This window comes from Pinus tabuliformis, chromosome 8 (assembly GCF_031772625.1).
Source record: "Pinus tabuliformis cultivar Carrire ecotype Pingquan chromosome 8, CPIR1, whole genome shotgun sequence".
NCBI classification, from domain to species: Eukaryota; Viridiplantae; Streptophyta; class Pinopsida; order Pinales; family Pinaceae; genus Pinus; species Pinus tabuliformis.
In genome coordinates this window covers 1,359,639,907-1,359,660,998 of record NC_142294.1, presented here as the reverse complement: position 1 = coordinate 1,359,660,998, position 21,092 = coordinate 1,359,639,907, and the positions used below count along the sequence as shown (strand labels likewise).

Below are 21,092 nucleotides of genomic sequence, written 5' to 3'. Positions count from 1 at the left end.
AGTTTAGATTCATTTCTGGAGAATGTAATCTTGGAAGGCTCTTCTGTTGCATTAAGGTTTCATGTTTCCAAAGCGAAGTGGATGATAGAGAGGGGAATTTCCAAGCTTGAATTAAAGGATCAGATCCTTTGCAATTATTTTGAGGATGGTGCTCTGGATTCAGTCATAGCCGACGACCCCCTCAGCATCAAGCTCACAGAAAAGATAGTAGAGAGTTTGCAGATTCTATTAGACTCTGATGTGTTTTCCACAGAATTGGAGAAACTGAAGGTCGAGAGGACCAAGGCAAAGCAATTCAAAGGAAAGTTACACTCTCTATATTTGGAGCAGTTTATTGTTTTGTTGGAGAAGGCAATTGCTTCAAAGCACAAGCCTATCCGGACATCCTCCTTAAACCATCGATGGTGCCATTGGTGTCTAAAATGTTGGGCAAGAAACTAACAAAACAGATCACTGAAGAAACATGTTTGGCTTCCAATACATCCTGGCTTGTAAGCTCCATCACCTCCAGAGGAGAAACATTCATCTCAAGTTGCTCAAGGGAAAAGGATTCAATCACAGAAGTTGTCCTTGCACCTTCATACGAACTGGAATCTACTTATCAGACCCAAATACCAAGATTGTAGGAAAACTTTGCACATTGAACCTACTCATCAAACTCTTCTCCTTGTCACAATTGATGTGACCCATATTCACCTTGCCCTTCAAGCTATTTACGACTTTCTTCCACTCTGGAGCAAGTTTTCTGCAATGTCCACACCAGGGAGCATAACATTCAACAAGCCATTGATCTTTAATTTTGAAGACAATGTCATTAAAGTTGCTTGAAGTGAGTTCTACTGATGAACTTTATAAACTTTTCTTATTTGTTCCAGTCTTCCCATTTAGCTGGTCTTTAAAAATAATTTTCAACTGCTGAATTGCAAATTCTGCTATTGTTTTGCATCCCTTTCTCTTTTATAGTCTAATGGGGGTTTACCAGGAGTAAATACCTTAATGGTTGGAAACCCCTTGATCCATATTCAATGACCATACCATGGTGCAAAAACTCAACAAGGACACTCGTGTCAGAATTGAGAACCTACGATGCCCATATGATACCCCTTATGCTCCATTTAAATCCTTGCAAAGAAAAAGGGATAAATAATTAAAACCATGAAAATAATTTCATTTGGAGGTGATAGTAAAATTGCAACTAAATTATATGAGTAAAATAAGAGGTGCTCGAATCCGAAAATCAACACAACATTTAGGCACCTTACTGGACTTATGAATTGAAAGCAATTTATGTGATGTTGAAAGCAATGGAGTAGTTATAGATTTAAGGGTGTAGGGTAATATGGAAATTTGAGGAATCTTAATGCACTCGAGGGGACAAGGACCAAGACAAAGCAAGGTTACTATCATGATGTATTATCATAAACCCTTATGCATGTGTGTGATCATGCTTCAGGGTGAGTCAAGAAGATCTTAAAATGACATGAGTACTTCAATCACATATGTCTAGAGCTACAAGGATGCAAGGGTAGTATATAATCTTTGCAAGCACTAATTCTCATGTGGAGGTGTGGGGCCAACCAAGAACCTAGGGGAATATAACATGCAACCATATCTCCTATGATGCCTGACAATGTCGATGGAAACACACTCTTAGCATGAGGTGAGTTAGGTCAAAGAAGGAGAGGGATCACCTTTTCCCATTTAGGGATTTTCCCAAACCTCTACCAATCATAAGGAAAGACAAATTTCATGTATGCCTACTCACGAATAGGAAATTTGTTGATCACGATGTGAATCATGTGAAGATGAGTTTTAAAATCATGAGAGACTCTTAACTTATTAAATAAGCCGTTGACCTTCGAAACCGTAATGCGATTTTGAGGCCTACATTTGAGATAAGACATGATGTGTGAATGTTATGCATGAAATGTGAGTGGGCACAACAAAGGGTTTGTATAGGCAAGGTTGTTGGGAGAGAAACTAGTTGGGGTCCTATTAACAAACCCTAAAAGTTTGGGGTGAGTAGTGGGGTACCCAAAATTTTGAATATGCCCAAAAATTTGGGTGGTGTTGTAGTGGCTACAACACAACCTCAAGGAACTTTCCCTGAGATTGGTCTGGAATTCTATCAACTTCACGTTGTTAGACAACTGGCGAGCCCTCCAGATAGCCTTGCATAGGTACCAATGTTGCTCTACGTCTTCATTTCCTCTGCTAGAGAATTATGGATATCTTGTAAATGACCCCACCATTATATGCCATGTTTGTGCTAAAAGCACAAAACCTTGTGATCCCGGCTGTAGAGATCCTTGTAACCCCAAGATACTACTACTATTATTTCCACCACTAATAGTACCAACCTTATAGTTAACATGCACAATATGCACTCTTATTGTCTTAAGCAACTTAGAAAGAAATTTGTTAGGGTTGTTGTAGAGTACTAGGGGAAGGTTGGGGGAGATGATACCTAAGCCTCGGGGGGTTGGGTCCTTGATTCTTCTAGACACATCAGCTTCCATGAACAGTCTCTGTAGAAAAAAGTACATCTTATTCTCTAAATCTTACTCTGAGCCAACACAACTAGTTTCATTCAACCCCTCACCTATGATCAGTGAGGGAGGGCTCTTATCGCCTTCTTAGCTTCCAGTTGTCCCTATCCATTTCATTGAGTTCTCCTCCATCCTTCCTTCCACTTTCGGGCTCCTCAACACCTATCCTGCTTGGTGTAGTTCCTCCAACTTCCTTTTAATCGCCTACATGGCCTTTTCTTGCCATTTCTCCGCTATCTGCGCTCTCGTTTCCTTGGCCCTCCATGAATCCTCGATGTCCATCCTTATAATAACCTCATGATCCTGCAATTGAAAGAATCCCTCCCCTTATATCCTTCCCCCAGTACTGTGTGTTTACACTTTCATGCTTGGAATTTGGAATATAAGCAAACCTTCTTCCACCATTAAGACTTTAATCAGAGGGTCATTTCTTTCAACAACTTCCCTCTCAACCCCGCTCCGAACATAATATCGGCTTTTGAAAAGGACTAGTGGCTTTCTACCACGAACTCAACAACATACCCTTCTAGTGTAGTATGCACCCAGAAATCTACCGCTCTCGTCAAATCTATGTCAGGATGGTAAAGCTTCGCGAGATTTGTCAGAGTCTAGTTGTGACAAGACAATGTATGTCCTCCCGACCTACCCTTCACCTGCAATCTCTGTAACCAATTGTACAATTCTTCTAGGAACTTTCACCAAAATATCTCGTACAAATCACTTGTGACCTCTGAGTACATGATCTCATCTTTGAGTTTCACAGCATCTCGATGGCAAAGTAGAGCTTGTTGAGAGACAAACTGATCCACTTGCTCGTCCCACAAGTTTTGTATTTCCTTCTTAAAAATCAGTGATACCATTTTCCGAACCCTCCTTTTGAATTTCAGGTCCTCAAAATAGAACCATTTGCTGGCACAAAAATTACAACAGGGTTGAGACCCTGGGTTGAGGCACAAGGGGAACAACAAGGCTCCATTATAGTCTAGAGAAATGCCAACATTTTCACCTTACCCAGGGAGGGTAAGGAGTCTCACCCGAGGCATGTCACGATTGAAGTTAGATGAGGGTGGAATTAGATACCATCGGAGTCATATCAAACGAAAGAGACCAAAATATAGTAGCTTAACATACAAACTAACAAAATCGAAAATATCTACTCATGCTATATCAAGAAACTATCTAACTGGATACATTCATTAAAATTTAAATAGATAACACAATGCTCAAAGGCAAAAGGTGTTTCTAGAACATTCTTCTCCATTAACATAACATAATGCAGTACATAAGGCTCAAGGCCTAATCATTAACAGTAGAAATCATACAACCAACATAGAATTGTACAAACATGATCATGGATTCTTTTACATTACTCCACAAAAAAGGAAGACTAGAACTATTACAGACTTGCTCTACTGACTAGAAACAACCCTCCTTTTCTCTTTCTTCTATTTTTTTTTATCTCCTGTCATCCACTTGGAAGTCGAGTTCTAATTTCCTTTTGCTCGACTACCCTCATTCTCGGCTGCCTCTACTCTTTCCTCGCTCGGTTGTACCTTCTTCTTCCTGCCACTCCTTCATGACAGATAGTCGTCCTTTAGTTTCTAATATTCCCTTGGCTTTCAACTCCGCAACTTCCCAACAATCATCTCCGCCACTTGTCATCAATTGCCTTCTCTGCAAAATCTTAAAACGAAGGCCCCAACACCAAGATTAGAAATTCATCTTGCAATCGAATTTCAACATTCATTTAGAACCAATGATATGACTTGTACATTCAACATTCTTATATATAACTATTGATTATATATAATATTACTTGTCCTATTATGGATACTACTATATTCCAGATATTATGTATATGAACCTTGTATGTTACAGACTCGCTGAAACGTACCAAATATTCAAGAGAATTAACATCTCTTTGATGATAGCATCCCACTTTTGCATCATGGGTAGACCAAATAAATGTTGTTCTATTGGATGAACTATACAATAATAGAGCATGAATTATCAAGGCTGTCAATTGCAACCTGAATTTATACATTTTTTCTAGGTTGGATGCATACTAAGTCCAAACATAGTTTAAGCTTCATATTTCTCTCCTGAAATTTTCATTGAGTAAATTATTTGTCTTTTGTTGGACCATAGGTTTCTAGAGCCTTACCTATGGATTATTAATTAAATGAATACTCCGAAAGTTATTAGTTTTAGTTTTAATAGTTTCAATCTAATTGTGTAGTTTGAGAGGTGGATATTGATATATTTTTCAGATTCCAAAATAATATTTAATCATAGTAACCAAATTTACATGAGAATATACATGAAATCAATGTTGAAAATGCAGTAAGAAAATCTCAGTTTGACCATGCCATGGTCAAACTAGAGAAAATTTGAATTTCCATTTCAACAGAAATATTGGAGGAAGTCAACTAAGGTGACATGGAACTTGTCACTCAGTTAACTCAATTAATTAGAGTTTGGGAAGCTTGATTTCAATTTAGTACGATTGATTTCTAATTTATAGCAAACTATTTTAGTTAAATTGAGTTATGGTCAATTCAACTAGTTCTAACTGTTGGAGGAACTAGTGGAAGGCCAAGTTGTGGAAGTGTAACTTCAACCACACTCAGTGATCAACTAGTTAACTAATCAATCAACCCAAAATACTGGATGCATGCAGAGAATTCAAGTTACCCAATTGAGATGGAGATTCATAGGTAGTGTACTATCAGTTCTAGACTATTCCAATGTGTACAGGTGGTGCATGTAGTCATAGGATGAGCCTAGAGGAATTTCGTAATCCAATTGAGGGAATTTCCTAAATAATAAGGGCTAATTTCCTCAAGGAACAATGCAAGTAAATAGGAGCTTGGAGGGCTTGAAAATTGGCTATGTGTTGGCCAAAGTCAATCAGTAAGGCAGAGAGATAGACTATTGATGAGCCTCATCATTGGGTAATTATATGGGCCTTAATTCACCTCCTATCTTAGTCAAACCAACTTTTGTCACAACTTATTACATGTTTTTGATTATATTTTTATTATGAGATGAATTAGAGTTGGATATTATTCCTAGTGGACTAATATGCATTGAATGTAAGATTGAAGGAGAAAATCAAGGAATTTTTACAAATACTAAGGTTAAAACTCGAATGGGACAAGGGAGAGGGATTGTAGGAGGTAAATCTCCTCATTTACTTATCCCCCATTCAAATATTCCTCCATCCATCACACCAGCTCGGAATGCAACCAGCCAAGCCATGAGGATTAGAAGGTAGCTGAGAAAGTGAGAGAAAAAGATCTAGTTTATCTTGAGTTCGGAAGCCGAGCCTCACTGATTTTAAGGAAGTCGTTAGGGACTTTAGTTGTATAAGTAGAGAGTCCTAGAGCCTCATTAGGATTCAAATTTTTGTTGTAAAAATCTAAGCTATTTTCGAGCTCCAGACTTGTGAAAATTTTATTGATGTAATTTTCTGTTTTGGTAATAACAATGAGTTTTGTTTTGAACCATCACTAAGTTAACTCAGAGGGCTGAAGCTCTTAGGTTAGGGCTCAAAACTAGCAGCCAAGGCTCCTCTTTCTTGTATATGTATGTTTAGTTTAGTTTCATAGCTTCATTGTTAATTTGCTTTTAGATGCTTTTCCATTGTAAGTAGTGTAGTTTGGATTGATTGTTTATTAGTTTTCTTCCATTTGTGCCTTACTTCAGTAGCAGGTTAGTAGGGATAAAAGGAGCACCACAAGGTTTTCAGATGGCATCTCGGCCTCACTTACTCCCTCTGGGATCATGACTTGAGGAAGGGACCCTTATGCAACCACGAAAACACAGATTTCTATTTCTTTGATAAGATTTGGAGTTTGTTGTCTTTAAATTAGCATTTGGTCAATTTTTCAAAGTAGGACTTCATTGCCATATTTTTCATCGTAATTTTTTCAGTATATCTCATCCATGCTTTCATTCCTTTCAACAACTTTCTTCATGCATAATGTAGGCAGTTAGTTCATTATTTCTTCTTTTCTAGTTTATGAGAATGTTTCTTGTTTACATAGCTTTTTGGAAAATATACATCTTTTATGTAGAGCAAGTGGTTCAGGAGGAGACAAAGACTTCATAGCCAGAAACCACCTTCCACTCCATCCACCATAGTCATTCCTTGTTTTCACCATCACCTTCACTATTTTTCATCATTTCTCATAGAAATTCTTCCAAGCACATTGAGCGAATCCAACCATCTCCTATCTTTTTTGTTGACTTCTGAGTGATCCTAGACCTTCTCCCACTCCATTACACCCATCAAACACCTTTCCTAATCCTTCCATCACCTCCAACACCTCACATTTTTCTCTCGGCTATATCTTGTAGGTTTACAGGGAATCTTGTAGGTTTCTAGTACATCCTATAGGTTTTCCTAAAATGGCTTGTTTTGAGGCCGAATTGAGGGAAAACCTCTAGGAAGTCACCAAAATCCTCCCAAGGGTCTCCCACACCATCCAACCATCTCCTAACCCTTCCAGCCATCCTCCAACATCCTTAATTCACCTGCCACATCACCAAAAGAAATTAGTTTTCATACTTGATTTTGCATGAAAAGACAAAAAGACAAAAATGGATTTATTTCAGTCCCTTTACTTGCACACTAGTGATGTTTGATGCTTCTTACTTCCACGCTTAGATAGTAGCATTTGGGTCATGATAATTTAGCATTATTGCAAAGCATTGTTTGTTGGCAATTAATTAGGAAATGGTGTGATTTAGCATTGAATTTCGGTCTTTTCCATTATTGCAGTAGAGTATCTCTCCCTTAGAGAAGATTTCCCTTTCTTCCATCATGAAACCAAGCTTCTTCTGACTCCATAGAAGTCTGGCTTGAAAACCCTAGTGGTCTCTCGCCAGCTGAACCATGACAAAAGGCAAAACCATCATTGTTACTTGTGTATACAACATTGTCACCTCCAAGTTTGTACGAACCTCGGGTTGATAAAGTAAAGCTGGTAGCCTAGGAGTTGCAGCATTCTTGCTGCAATACTGGTGCTCATCACTTTTTGGCACCGTTTTTGGGGAGGTGTCTGAGTAATATGTGAATACTGCTTCTTTCTTCTATTTCTTGTCTCTAATATTCTGCCATTAGTTTATTTTTGCAAAAGTAATTTAGTTGCTTCCTTTTTCATTCTACATTTTCTGCTTTCCTTTCCATTTTTGCAAGCAAGATTTCAATTCAGCAAGTAGTTTTTCACTTAGTCAGTAGTTTTCATTTAATCAGCAATTTCAATTCTACAAAGTACTTTCCAAGTTTGAAAAAAACACAAAACCAACCCAAAAACATTTCCTTTCATGCCTCGTAGGAATAGGGATAACTTAGGGAAATTTTTGCCAAATACCCCCACTGCATCAAACAACCAACCTTCCCTCTTCTTCGGTGGCTGTGAATTGGAGGAACCCTTAGGTGAGAAACCTGACATATTTGAAGAACCTACAGGGGAAGAAGAAGAAGAAGAACCCATTCCTACTGAACCAATGGCTGAAAACAGAAATGACAGAGGGAATAGAGAGAGAGTTGAGGGTGCCTTCCCCATCAGGGAAACCAATGGGGACACTAAGATGAAAAATATAAGCCCCTCTGCCCTACCTCATTTCCATGGCTTGACCACAGAAGACCCCGACACTTTCCTATTTGAGTTTGATGTTATATGTCGAACCTATGACTATACAGATGATGAGCAGAAGTTAAAACTATTTCCATCTACCCTCAAGGATGCAACATTGCGCTGGTTCATGGGTTTACCTAGGGATTGCATCACAACTTGGGCTCAGATGTAGCAAGCCTTTAAAAACAAATATCGAGACTATTTTTGGTCAAAGGATACTAAAGAGGAAATTTTTAGGATGACCATAGGCAATGATGAATTCCTAGATGATTATGAAGAAAGATTCCATCTTAGTTACAAATGGGCCAAGTGCACACTTGACCTTGAGTCACTAAAGTTGGTCCTGCTTAAGGGAGTAAGGGAAGATCTTCTGGATACCCTACACTTGTTATCAGGAGGATATATCTACCAATTATCCTATGAGGATATCAATACTGTCTTTAGAAACCATTCTAGGGCAGCTAGGAAAAAGTGTAGGGGTAGTCAGCCTATGGTCAGTACATCCTCTTCCAACTCATCCATCAAGGGTGAAATTGGAAACATTATGGAAGATTTCAAAAGTGAGATGCCAAAAACCCTTGTCTTGCAAATGGACACTATGCACATTAAAATAAATAAGGAGGAAGCAGAGAGAGCCTTGGCCATTTTTTGTCCTAGATGCACCAGGAGGCATCCTAGGAATGAATGTCCATTGAATTCTATTGAAATTTTCTCAGTCTGTGAAGAAAACCACTCCACAAACAAGTGCCCTTCTTTGCCTGGACTCAAAGATGTATATCAAGGAGCTGAAGGGGTCACTGAGTAGCTCTGCTACATAAACCAAAGGAGACCTCATGGGCTTAGACCATACTAGCATGGCATGAAAGGGTCATCCTATGCATATTACAACCCCAACCAAACCACAGTCATACCTTCTTGGGGACCCCCTGCTCATCCTTCCTAGTCTACACCCACTCCTTGGTCCTTTTCATCTTAGTATCACTACCAGCTAGCCAGCCAGTCATTTCAACCATATGCTCAACCACAACCTTAGTGGAATGCACCACCCCAGGGGTGGAGGCCCCAATACAACAATTCTCCAATTTTATTACCTCCACCACCTACCCAACCACAAATGCTAAACTCTTCTCCACCTAAGCAACCCCATATTCTTTCCCAGCCAAATCTGAACCTAAACAATAGACAGGCTTAACAAGTATACACTAAAGAGACATCATATCCAGCTTATGTTGTGGAAATCCAGGAGATTAACCTGAGATTTGGGATATTTCTCCCAGATAACCAACCTCCACCTCCACCTAGGGAGGTTGAGGAAGAAAGAGAGGAAATCATTCTTAAAGTGAACCCACCCTTTCCTGAGAGATTAACCCAACCACTCCAGCATACCCCAGAAGAAACTAAGCTTCTGGGAGAATTGAAAAATCTATGTGTAAAGATTCCACTTCTCCAAGCAATAAAAGATGTTCATATTTACAATAAGTTGATTAAGGCGCAGGGATTCAAGCATCTAGGGAGGTGAAGAAGGGATGCCCCTACCATTAATGTCATTGGACAACTGTCTGACTTAATGTTGGGGCAAGTAATCTGTCCAAAGAATTTGGACCCTGGCAGCCCTGTAGTAGATGTGCACATCAATGGAACCATTTTCCCACACACTTTCATCGATATTGGGGCTACCATTAATGTGATGACCAAGGACACCATGCTCAAGCTCAACCTCCAAGGTTCATTCAGGAAGACCACAATAATTCTGCAACTTGCAAACCACTCCATAGTAACCCCTCAGGGGATTGTAGAGGATGTGATGGTATCCATTGACTCTTGGGAGTACCTTGCATATTTCCTAGTTCTCCAGCCTAAGGCTAAGCTTACTGGTTACCCTCTCATCCTTGGGAGACCCTGGTTGGCCACTGTCGATGCTTACATTAGCTGTAGAGCTGGGAATATGACCATCAAGAATGGGCATATGTCCAAGTAGTTAGTCCTATACCCTCCTGCTCAGCCATCTCTAGAGCATGATTTACCTTTATGGTTGGAGGAGGAGGAAGAAGATGAAGTTTATTCTGCCCAACTTTATACTTTAGAAACAACCATGGGAGGAGGACAACAGGATGAAGATGATTTGATTGAACACCTACTCCAAAGTCCAACTCCCAGTACATTTCCCTTAGAAGATGTAGTAAAGGAAACCCAGAAAAATCATCCAATTGACCTATTCTTGGCTGATTCCAACCCCCTCCATGTCAAAACCATAGAATTCGGCCCTAAGAGAACCTTGAAAATCAATCCATCTCTTTCTGCTCTCCAAGAAGAGAAGTTATGCAACATGCTAAAGGAACATCTAGAAGCCTTCGCTTGGAGTTACAAATAAATGAAGGGAGTACACCCCTCAGTGTGTACTCACCACATATACATCAAAAAGGGTTGCAAGCCATTCTGACAGCTCCAAAGGAGGATGAATCCAGCTCTTAAAGATATAGTCAAAGAAGAAATGCAAAAATTGTTAGATGTAGGATTCATTTACCCTATCTCCGATAGTGATTGTGTCTCTCCTTTGGTGTTAGTTCCAAATTAAAATGGTAAGTGGATGATTTGTGTCGATTACAGGGAGATGAACAAAGCCATAAAGAAGGACCATTTCCCTCTACCCTTCATTAACCAAGTGCTAGATGGCCTGGCAAGAAAAAAGTTTTTCTCTTTCCTAGATGGATTCAATGGGTACAACCAAATCTAGATCAGCCTGGAAGACCAGGATAAAACCACCTTCACTTATCCTTTAGGTACTTTTGCCTATAGGGTCCTTCCTTTTGGCCTATGCAATGCTCCTGCCACTTTCTAGAGAGCAGTCCTGAGTATTTTCGCCGAGTTAGTCCATGATGCAGTGGAAATTTATATGGATGATTTTACACCTTATGGCTGTGATTTTCAAGAGGCTCTATCCAACCTAGGCAAAGTACTACACAAATGCATTGAAATGAACCTATCTCTTAGTCCTAAAAAATGTGAATTCTTAATGACTGCAGGGACCGTGCTAGGTCATTCAATATCTCAGCAAGGACTGCAGGTGGACCCAAACAAAATAGTTATCATCCAAAGGGTCCCACCTCCTCAAAAGTAGAGAGATGTTAGAAGTTTCCTAGGGTTAGCTGGATACTACTGAAGGTTCATAAAGGACTTCAGCAAGTTGGTCTCTCCTTTATTTGGGTTGTTGGCCAAGGACTCTGAGTTTATATGGTCAAAAAACTATCAAGAGGCCTTAGAAACCATAAAAGACAAGTTAACCACTGCACTGATTCTCTGAGGCCCAAATTGGGCCCTCCCCTTTCATATTCATGATGATGCCTCAAACAAATCCATAGGAGAAGCCCTAGGTCAGATAGATGAAAAATTGCCTTATGTTATCTACTTTATTAGTAAGAATTTGTCAAAGGCTGAACTAAATTACACAGTGACCGAAAAGGAACTCCTGGCTGTTGTGCATTCATTGAACAAATTTAGGCATTATATTATATGCTATCAAACATTTGTGCATACTGACCATGCTGCAATAAAGTATTTAATGAATAAACTAGATGTGGGAAGCTCGACTCCCGAACTCGAGATAAACTAGCTCTTTTTCTCTCACTTGCTCGGCTACCTTCTAATCCTCATGGCTTGGCTGCTTGCACTCTGAGCTGGTGTGACGAGAGCCAGTATTGCAGCAACAATGCTGCAACTCCTGGGCTACCAGCTTTACTTTATCAACCCGGGGTTCGTACAAACTTGGAGGTGACAGTGTTGTATACACAAGTAACAATGATGGTTCCGCCTTTTGTCACGGTTCAGCTGGCAAGAGACCACTGGGGTTTTCAAGCCAGAGTTCTATGGAGTCAGAAGAAGCTTTGTTTCTTGATGGAAGAAAGGGGAATCTACTCCAAGGGAGAGCTACTCTACTACAATAATGGAAAAGACTAAAATCCAATGCTAAATCACACCATTTCCTAATTAATTGCCAACAAACTATGCTTTGCAATAATGCTAAATTATCATGACCCAAATGCTACTATCTAAGCATGGAAGTAAAAGGCATCAAACATCACTAATGTGCAAGTAAAGGGACTGAAATAAATTTGTTTTTGTCTTTTTATCTTTTCATGCAAAATCAAGTATGCAAACTAATTTTTTTTCGTGATGTGGCAGGTGAATTAAGGATGTTAGAGGATGGCTAGAAGGGTTAGGAGATGGTTGGATGGTGTGGGAGACCCTTGGGAGGATTTTGGTGACTTCCTATAGGTTTTCCCCCAATTCGGCCTCAAAACAGGCCATTTCAAGAAAACCTACAGGATGTACTAGAAACCTACAAGATTCCCTGTAAACCTACAGGATACAACCAAGAGAAAAATGTAAGGTGTTGGAGGTAATGGAAGGCTTAGGAAAGGTGTTTGATGGGTGGATTAGAGTGGGAAAAGGTCTAGGATCACTTAGAATTCAACAAAAAATATAGGAGATGGTTGGATTTGCTCAATGTGCTTGGAAGAATTTCTATGAAAAATGATGAAAACTAGTGAAGGTGATGGTGAAAACAAGGAATGACTATGGTGGATGGAGTGGAAGGTGGTTTCTGGCTATGAATTCTTTGTCTCCTCCTGAAGCACCTGCTCTACATAAAACATTTATATTTTCCAAAAAGCTATGTAAACATGAAACATTCTCATAAACTAGAAAAGCAGAATTAATGAACTAACTGCCTACATTATGCATGAGGAAAGTTGCTAAAAGGAATGAAAGCATGGATGAGATCTACTGCAAAAATGAAGATGAAAAAGATGACAATGAAGTCCTACTTTGCAAAACTGACCAAATGCTAATTTAAAGACAACAAACTCCAAAGCTTATAAAAGAAATAGAAATCTGTGTTTTTGGGGCTGCATAAGGGTCCCTTCCTCAAGTCATGATCCCAGAGGGAGGAAGTGAGGCTGAGACACCTACTGACAACCTTGTGATGCTCCTTTTATCCCTGCTAACCTGCTACTGAAGTAAGGCACAAATGGAAGCAAACTAATAAACAACCAATCCAATCTACACTACTTGCAATGGAAATGCATCTAAAAGAAAATTAACAATGAAGCTATGAAACTAAAATAAACATACATATACAAGAAAGAGGAGCCTTGGCTACTAGGGTTGATCCCTAACCCAAGATCTTTAGCCCTCTGAGTTAACTCAGTGCTAGCTCAAAACAAAACCCATTCTTATTAACAAAACAAAAAATTACATCAATAAAACTTTCACAAGTCTGGAGCTCGAAAATAGCTTAGAGTTTTACAACAAAAATTTGAATCCTAATGAGGATCTAGGCATCTCTACTTATAAAACTGAATTCCCCAATGACTTCCTTAAAATCAAGGAGGCTCGACTCCTGAACTCGAGATAAACTAGCTCTTTTTCTCTCAATTGCTCAGCTGCCTTCTAATCCTCATGGCTTGGTTGCTTGCACTCCGAGATGGTGTGATGGATGGAGGAATATTTGAATGGGGGTTAAGTAAATGAGGAGGATTTACCTCCTACAATCCCTCTCCCTTGTCCCATTCAAGTTTTAACCTTATTATTTGCAAAAACTCCTTGATTTTCTCCTTCAATCCTACATTCAACGCATATTAGTCCACTAGGCATAATATCCAACTCTAACTCATCTCATAAACAAAATATAATCAAAACCATGTAATAAGTTGTGAGAAAAGTTGGTTTGACTAAGCTAGGAGGTGAATTAAGGCCCATATAATTACCCAATGATGAGGCTCATCAATTATACACTTGTAGGTTGTGCTCAAGGTTGAGAATGCATATGTATTCATCTCTATTCTTTGATTAATGTAATACAGATAGGAAGGGATTTTGAGCAGTTGCTTTCCCTTAGATAAATATCTCTGCATGTGTGATGTTTTCTTTTTGCATGTCTATGATTTGTGTTCTAGATCGTGAATTGAATTCCACTGAGTAGTAGAGTAGCTTCAAGTCTTGTGATCTAGTAAATTTCATAAGCAGTTTCCAATCTACATCATAATTTCTACATGGTATCATAGAAATATTCACAGTAGAATAGGAAATTTGAAGTTTGATCTCAAAGGTTTTATTTTGAAGATCTGTGTAGTAGGATTTCTTCAGAGTTGAGAAGATGGCCTTCAATGGACTAAGGCTAGAGTATGCCATGGAAGGCACATCAAATTTTATTGCATGGAATGAATGTATAAAATCTGATGTAGGTTAACCCGATAATGCAATATAAATCAAAGCAGAATACTATAACCTACTTCTACTATCAATTTGCGGAAGCTTAAAGATCGAGCTGAACAATATAACCATAAGAAGAAGAATCAATTGCACAATACACATGAAAATACTTTGGGGAAAGCCTCAACTAAAAACCCCACTATATGTATTATCATACAAGGTGGAAATACATAGAGATTATACAAATCCTTAACTCTCACAGCTAGCCAGCTCTCAGTACAATCCTCAAAAATGCTCACAAGCAACCCTAGTTTCTCTCCAACCTTCCTTTCTGCCCTCCAAGCTCATATTTCATTGCGCTGTTCCTCTAGGATGATCTTCTTCAACCAAGTGGAAAAACTCAATTTACCAAGTGCATGATCTCCTGATCTCACACACTGTCAGAACTATGAAATCCTCAAGGAATGTTTCCTTCTGCATGCATGAGTTTTCTTTATAAGAAAACACATGCAACTGATAGTACATTGTCCTTGACATTTAACTCAACTGGGTCTTTCTCAGAATAGACATGCATGAGTTTTTGATGAGTGAATCTTCAGTTAACTAGAGTACACTAGTTGAGTGCATGCATGCATCAACTGACTGTTAACTCTCTATTAGTTCCTCAAATAGTTTGGAACTAATTTAACTGGACTTAACTCAAAAAACTGATTTAACTAATTACAACTCAAATATAACTCAATCGTATCTCCTTAATTTAAGTCTTATCTCCTTAATTTAAGGGATAACTCTTGCATGACTACAAAAAGACTTCTAACTTGAATTTTTCCAACTAATTAAGTCAAAATAACTTAATTAATTATTTCCAAGTAGTTGTTAAGACTAAATTCAATTTCAATTCACAATTTAATTCAAGGACAAATTAAATTGGAATATTCTTGTTGCCACATTTCAACACTCCCTCTCAACAAGAAAGGGATTATCTGCCACCCCGATCCTGTTGCTATGGAGATTGAATTTACACTTTGACAATGTGTTATAGACATTTTTGTGCCTCGCATCATGAAGCATGGAATGTCAATAATTACAGGGATCCTCAGTCCCTAAACATGTTGTTCTTACCCCTAAAAGAACAAGGTCATCAAACAACAGCACTTCCAATCAGTTCTCCACCTGAAAACACTTCAAAACAGGCTAATTTTGGATCATGTTAGCTGCTCCACTGAGCAACTGTGCTGAATGTCAACTGCTCTTCCTTGTACCTGCGCTGAAAGTCAAAAGCAATGAAGGCTACCTGCGCTGGGCGAGATTGGCCAAGTGGCACAGTCATTCTGCAAGGTGTCAATTGCCCAGGAAGCTTCCAAACTGACACTTGGTTCATGAGATTCGCCCTGTGATGAGTAAGAGGTACTTGATCACCATGTGTAAGCAAGGATCTCCAAGTGGACTCAAGAACTGAAGATTAACTGAAGAGGGAGAGGACACAAGGCAGCTTTATGTCAGTCTCAAGCTGACTCATTCTCTCTTCTTCTCTCCTATATATAGAGCTCTTCTATGAGGTCTAAGGAGGCTGGAATTTTGTGTAAAGCAAGGAGGTGCTGTTGGATTACAGTTAGAGCTATTGGGTGATTGTTTTACTAGAGGTGAAGAGGAGAGTTCTTGCTGCTGGGGAGGTGCTGCTGGATTGGAGCCACCATTGGTTGTAACCTTCTCAGAACGCTGTTACTTCTATCAATAAAGTTTTGCATGTTCTCCTATATACTTGTATTGCATTGATGTATTGTATTTACATGTATATTTGATTCACTCTAATCCATGCATCAGTTATGAGTACTTGTATCTTGTAGTTTCCTCTCTCGTTTTGTGCAGGGCTTGTGTATAGCTGGACCGGCAAAGAGAGCAAAGAGCTGGGAACAAGAGACAAAGAGAGAGGATCGAAATCGACTAAGCGAAGGATACCAGGTTGGTTGATCATTTCTTCCCCCTCTCTGTACCTTCATAAAGGAAAACATCAAAGCTTTACTTTCAGTTGTTGCTAAAGACTGTCACCTTTAGAGTAGGGATAGGGTCATCCGCATCGGATACTTTTCCCCACAACAAACTGGCGACTCCGCTGGGGAAGCTAAGCATCTTGTTGGTGTTTGTAGTATTTTGCTATTCATTTCTTGAAGAAAAGAGTACCAAATCGAAAAGCTTTTGACTATATCAAAAGCGAAGTAGAGGGACTGCTACTCTTGCTCATTTTCTGAGCAAATTCAAGATTTGAAGAGCCTATCTACAAAAGACTCTTTACTCTTTGTGATAGATCTTCATCCTCTTGATCATCCCTTAGCCTGTACTTGACCTATAGCTTTTTATTTCATCAAAAACAGTGCATTTTTGAGCTTTTTATGACCCGGAATTCTTTGTAGACGAAACTCTCGTGAGTCAGTGCAGGCTGTACACAGGCAGTCTGCATTACAGCGCTGGTACTCCCTTCGGGAACTGCGCTGAGAGTGAAATTGGCAGACTAGAACCTGCGCTGGTCCAGTTAGCCATTGTCTTGCTCAGTCTTCCTATTGTGTCTTGGCCCTGTTTGCACTTGTTTTTTGGCTGATTGCTTGCTGGTTATTGTACTTGCTGTAAGCCACTTCTCCTTGACATTATTCCGCCTCAGTTGTGTGATGAAACTGTGAATGTTCTTTCAGTATTTCTTGTTTCAGTTACAGTTTCCCATTGTGAAAAGCGAACCAGTATAGCTGTGGCCTCTTAGATCCTGAACTGTAAAAGTGTCTTTGTGATCTTATGAGCTAGTTTTATTACTGTTCATAGCTGTTTGAGTTTGTTCAATTTGCATTTCATGGTTTGAATCTATACATTTCCTGTGTTTTTAAACAAGTCTATCATAAGGTGTCTTTTTGATTGTGGACAAGCTTGTTTATTTCTACTTGAAATTAGATTCAAAATCATACAACAGTTTCCTTTTTGTCTAGCATCAACATTAAGGATAACGAAAAGAAATACATGCATTGTGCATTTTGCATTTGACTGTATGCTTGACGATTTAGGAAGATGTGCATTTTAGTGTGTGTTCTTTGATCTGTGGAAAAAGTTGTGTCCTTCTTTTCCCTCAAGTAGATTAAGGTTTTCAAAGTTGAAAGATTGAAAAGATTTTCTTCTCATTCTTAGATTGCATATAGGAAGTTGTATATATACATCTCGTGGCGAACCTGAAAGGCAAACTGTTAAGAAAGATCAACATTAAAATAAACTCAATTTACATAACAACGCTTTGGAATTTAACGCAAACATCTAGAGGTCTAGGTAGAGACGTGTTCCGGCGTCGTTAAACATAGTGACTGTCGATCTCTACGAAGGTGGGTGATTCCTCCTGAGAGTCGGTGGCACTAACACGGACTTGAGCTCCCGCGTACCGCCGCGTATATTGGGAGACCCCTATAGGTTTTTATCCTTTATCCTTAGGAAACCGTGTCGGCCGCCCTACTGATCGCGATGCAGTGAACACAGCATTCACGAAGATCGACCACCCATACCGTAAAACGTATTCTGTGGTTTCGCGAAAGGTTTGGCACACCCTCTGCCTAGATCTCCAGAGCAGTTTCTTTTGGCCTTTTTCAAACTCTATAACTGAAAAAGTCCAACCGAGCATTTGTCACTTCGGGCTCGTTAATACATCGAAGGCGACTAGAGTCATCTTTAGCTTTTTCTCGACTCTTAAAACATGAAAAAGCAAGTTTGTGTCTAAAAGCGTCGTTAATAAAATTTATTTTAAAGCGGAACATAATCACCTGTTATTCCCACGTTGATCTTTCAGTTGAAAAGTATGGAGCCCACCAACCAAGGAAGTAACCTTGGCGGAAGTCCAAATCCCTTCTCCTCTTGGGGAGATGTTGGTGCGCCTCATATGGCTACATTGTCTCTTCCAGGATTGACAATTGGTCTCCCTGTATGGCTCTTTTCAACTAATGTAGTCCAGATCGCCACTAATCCTGAGCAGTCGAATCAACAGTCAGAACAATCTAGAACTACCCACCAGCCTTCCACTTCTTATGATACTTCCTCTGATCCTTCATCTTCGCAAGGTAGAGCCGGCAAAAGTCAGCCTCCCAAGGAGAAGAAGGAAAAGAAGAAGAAAGAAAAGAAGCAGAAGGAGCCTCTGGCGAAGGCGACTGGGGGCAAGAAGAAGAAAGCTGACAAAAACCCACACACAGCACCGACCGGGCCTAAATCGCCATGTGTCATTTGCAAAGGGATCCATTTCCATCGTGATTGTCCTTGTATTCCCCGGATACTAAGGGACTGGTCCCCAAGGTTGCACAATCCGGTAGCATCAACCTCTGGTTGTCAAGTTGATTGCATTCCGTCAACTAGCGAGAGTGAAGGACGAAGAAGGGGACCAAGATCACCCTGTCTATTGTGTGAAGGTCATCATGCCATCCACAAATGTCCATTCTTAGATGAGGCCAAGAGAGTTTTGGGAGATCGCCCGGTGTCACCGGTGCGACTTCCACCTGGATATCAAAAACTCGCGCCTAATCCCTCGATAGTTGAAAATCCGGTTGAACCACTCAAGTGGTCAGCTGAAGTGTCGGTCATTGAGAGTGAACCTACTGAATCTAGACTAGACGAAAGTCTAAAGGTCGATACGGCAGTTGGCCCGGTTCTTCCTTCAGAGGTTCTATCGTCCAATGACCCCGTCATTGAAGACCCGTCTTCAAATGACACCGTCGCCGAAGAGTCGTCTTCATGCGACACCCTCACTGATGAGAACAAGGATGACACCATCCAGGTTCTTTTCATCAGCACCGACTCCGATGAGCATCAGGGCAATGCGCCCATTCCTTTATCGCAGGAAGGAATGTCATCAGAGTCCTATCCGGCCGTATATTCGGTCCCACCGCCAAGCAACCTGGTTGTATCCTTTGATTGGAATCAACTAGGCAGACCCCGGTTACCAGCCAGTGTACCATTCAGAATCATTGTCCAGATCTATAGAATGATTATGGCTGGTACTATCATTGATGAAGGGGCGTCTGTGAGTATCCTTTCCTCTGTTGCTTGGAAAGCACTGGGTTCCCCGGCACTTTTACCCGAGTTGAGAAATCTCTCAGGTTTTGATAAAGGAACCAGTCAACCATTAGGGATCCTCCCCGATGTACCTGTTACATTGAAGGGGAAGACCGTCAGGATGAACGTGTTGGTAGTTCAAGGACCCTTGGATTATAACCTACTCCTTGGACGCGACTATATTTATTGCATGGGAGCGATAGTCTCCTCACTCTTTAGAGTAATGTGTTTTCCACATGAAGGAAAGGTGGTCAAGCTCGTAGACCAACTTTCATTTCCGGGATCTCGCATCGCAAATAGTCAAATACCAATCCTAAATGGTCTGTTCACTCAAGATTCGCCTCCGCCCCCGGTCCTCCTTCCCGATGAGCGCGAGTGATTCGGAAAGAAAGACTAGGACCCAGGGGGCATGCACCCTGGTCTGCTTCAGGCAGAAGAAACTCCGGGTATAAGACAGAATTTCCGCAGGAGAACATGACTAGTCCGTACCCCGTCCGTAGGAAGTGGGGTTGTTCTAGAATAATGATCTTTTGTTAAAGTTATGTGTTTGGGAATCATTCACCTTTGTCTAAAAAAGTGGGCAATGCCTAAGTAGGAATTCCCTTATTACAACAAGTAGTCACCATCTTTAAATTCAAGCCTCGCCCATCGAAACATATGTTTTGAAGGATAAGAAGGGGCAGTCTACTAAGAAGGAGACCGTATTGTTGTAACAGAGGGTAACCATCTTAGGACAACCCAATGATAGGCACCGCCGAAGAAAGAGATTGATCTGCGGCAGCAAATCGAACCGTCTTTGGAATAATAAGAAAGAGGCAAGCCTCCCTCAATAATACCAATGTTTTATCTTTGAGTAGTGTTCTTCTATTGTCATAAGTAGCTGTTTGTTAAAAGTGGGCCGACGGGAAGCCTGAGTACTGCGTAAGACCCCTTAAAATAACGAGAAGACAAGTATCGTTAGCATTAGATTAGCAAGATGACAAATAAATGTGAACACCCAAAGAAAAACAGAAGTAGGGGAGAGGAGGGGCAGCCTCGAAATTCTATCCTATACCTGGGGGCATGCAAACTTTCTGGAGTGCAAGCTAGGGGCGGTTATTTATCTGGTTTTAAGATTAGCCGTGTCCAAACTTGCATGAAAGAAAGCCTGTGGGGCAAAAGTAAAATTTGCTAAAAGTGAGCACAGCTGTGGTAAGGCATAAGCTCTATAAAAATTGGTCCTTACGAGAGGCGTTCTTCATATGACTGGTATATCGAGCAGTTTTAGCATATAGTTCATGCTCGTTAAAAAATAAAAGCAAATCCGAGCAGTTTTAGGACTGAATTTATGCTCGTTAAAAAATAGAAAAGTGTGAGCAAAAGTTTCCCTCAGAGTTCAAGCTCATGAAAAAATGAACCGGTAAATAACCTTTTGAGATCGTAAATTCATCAGCCATAAGAACCTTGATCGTGTTTTCATCCATCACCTCCACTGTTCATTTGGCCGATCATTCACTTCCATTTGTGTGTTTACCTCTTTTGAGAAACAGCTGCGAAGAGTGATTTCACCTAGCCATCCTTGTAACACTGCCGTGATTGGAAAATTCCAACCTGTACCTGGAATCTGTAGCTATCCCTGTTT

The 21,092-nt window shown here is 40.1% G+C and overlaps 1 pseudogene; it reads right to left on the bottom strand.

The window, feature by feature from the left end:
* Window positions 1-373: 373 nt before the first annotated feature.
* The window catches only part of LOC149240536 (protein disulfide-isomerase like 2-2 pseudogene), a 127,980-nt pseudogene continuing 107,261 nt past the window's right edge, over window positions 374-21,092 (bottom strand).